This window comes from Octodon degus, unplaced genomic scaffold (assembly GCF_000260255.1).
Source record: "Octodon degus isolate 3935 unplaced genomic scaffold, OctDeg1.0 scaffold00061, whole genome shotgun sequence".
NCBI classification, from domain to species: Eukaryota; Metazoa; Chordata; class Mammalia; order Rodentia; family Octodontidae; genus Octodon; species Octodon degus.
This window is the reverse complement of record NW_004524637.1, coordinates 11,749,030-11,751,303: the sequence shown is the minus strand read 5'-3', so window position 1 is coordinate 11,751,303 and position 2,274 is coordinate 11,749,030. Positions and strand designations below refer to the sequence as shown.

The 2,274-nt window shown below is 42.5% G+C and overlaps 1 pseudogene; it reads left to right on the top strand.

The window, feature by feature from the left end:
- The first annotated feature begins 672 nt into the window (after positions 1-672).
- Positions 673-1,225, top strand: LOC105742590 (annotated as a pseudogene).
- Positions 1,226-2,274: the final 1,049 nt, after the last annotated feature.

Sequence of the window (2,274 nt, the reverse complement as noted above, 5' to 3'; positions counted from 1 at the left end):
TTGAAAGTGCAAGGATCAGGGTTCACTCCCTGGTACCACATGCCGTCCTGGCCCTGCCCCTGGGGCACGCTGAGACAGTGAGATTCAGGTGTGGTGGTGCATGCCTGTAATCCCAGCACTGGAGAGACTAAAAACAGGAGGACCACTATGAGTCCGAGCTGCATAGTAAAACCATGTACCAAATACATACATGAAAAAAATAAATACATAAAAAATAAACAGAAGCATGAAGGAATAGTATTAACAGAAGATTAGTAGGTGTTTTGGATTTTCTGGAAAGTATTTCATAATTAGGATGGTGTACAATCCTAATTAATAAGAACCATACATATGTGGAATTATTCAATACCTCCTCCATCTCAGGCTAGTTTCTTTTCTGTAATAGAGAAACTTTTTTGACTTTGTCATTGAATTTGATCTATTTTTTTTTTCTTTTTTGCGGAACTGGGGATTGAACTCAGGCCCTTGCACTTGCCAGGCAAGAGCTTATTCTATTGAGCTATCACCCCAGCTCCTTGTCATTGAATTTGAATTTCCTAATAGGTTGAAATAAATTCTGATGAAGAACAGGTATTTTAATAATCAGGTCAGAAGGGGAACCTAAAGACTGTACTTACTGACTCCGTGCTCAAGCTCGCCGCCGGGGTTGGAGGTCAGGGCGAGCGTCTGGCGGGCAGAAGTAAGAAGATGGCAGTGGAGTCGCGTGTTACTCAGGAGGAAATTAAGGAAGAGCCAGAGAAGCCAATTGACCGCGAGAAGACATGTCCGCTGCTGCTCTGGGTCTTCACCACCACCAACGGTCAGCACCACCGTATGGATGAGTTCTCCCGCGGCAACGTCCCGTCCAGCGAGCTGCAGATCTACACCTGGATGGATGCAACTTTGAAAGCACTAACTAGCTTAGTGAAAGAAGTGTACCCAGAAGCTAGAAAGAAGGGCACACACTTCAATTTTGCAATTCTTTTCGTGGATTTTAAAAGACCTGGCTATCGAGTTAAGGAGATTGGCAGCACCATGTCTGGCAGAAAGGAGACGCATGATTCCATGACTGTGGTCACAGAAGTTCCAAATAGGCGATTACTTGGACATAGCGATTACCCCTCCAAATCGGGCACCACCTCCTACAGGGCGTATGAGACCATATTAAATTTTATCTTACTTTCTCTCCAATTTATTTTTCACTCAACTGTGTAAAATAAACGTACATACTTTTTCCATTCCTGAAAAAAAAAAAAGACCGTACTTACTAAGATATATACAAATTCTACATTCCATTTTGACAGTCCTTTACAATGAATACATTAATAATTAATGACATGTTGGTGTTTATACAGTTCCACATAGATGTATGCCAGTTGCCTTGTGTGTTCTGTTTGTTTGCTTTTGGTGCTGAGGACCAAACCCAGTGCCTCCCATGGCTGGACAAGCTTTCTACCCCAGCCCCACCCTTTAGATACATAGGTACTAGCATTTGGTAACTGGCCTTTTGCATTTTAAGCGTACGAAGAAAATATTAGCATAGATAGATTTTCATCTAAAGTTTTTCCCCTCTTTAATGCTTTAGTGTTTACTCGGTATAAAGTAGGAATTATACACTTCTGTGACTTAAAATAGAAAAGAATCAGGGCTTGGTAAATAGCTTTGCAGGCTGAGTGTCTTCCTAGAAAGTGCAAGGACCCAAATTCGATCCCTGATGCCGCATGCCGCACCAGCCCCAAACCCTGGGTGCTCTTTGCTGGTCACCAAAAGAAGGTGTGGTGGTACATGCCTGTAATCCTAGCGCTGGGGATGTTGACACAGGAGGATCACTAAGAGTCCGAGCTATGTAGCAAGACCCTGTATCAAATAAATAAAAGATTTTTTTAAAAGAAAAAAAATCAGTATTTGGTAGTCTCCCTGTCAATTTTAAAAGAGCTTGGCTCATCACACCACATGGTGGCCCTTTTAGGGGACGAGCAAGAGGAGGGAGTGGGGCAGAGACCTCCCTCATCTCTGTCCTTGCAGGGCAGAGGGTGCACTCAAAGGTCATGGCAGAGGCTAGAATGATGGTTAGAATATTCAGAATGGTTGTCCCAACCAAAATGGAAAGTTTTAACAGCTGACCACTAAAACTAAGTTCCATACTTTGAAAAGGTAGAGAAAGTACAGGAAATATAAACATTAAAATCTCTCTTAATTATGACACCAAGAGGGAAGCTTGTAATCTTAAGATCTTTAGAGATCATTCGTTGTGGTCCAAGCCTCCCTGTTCTGATGTTCAGATCTGGATAGCTT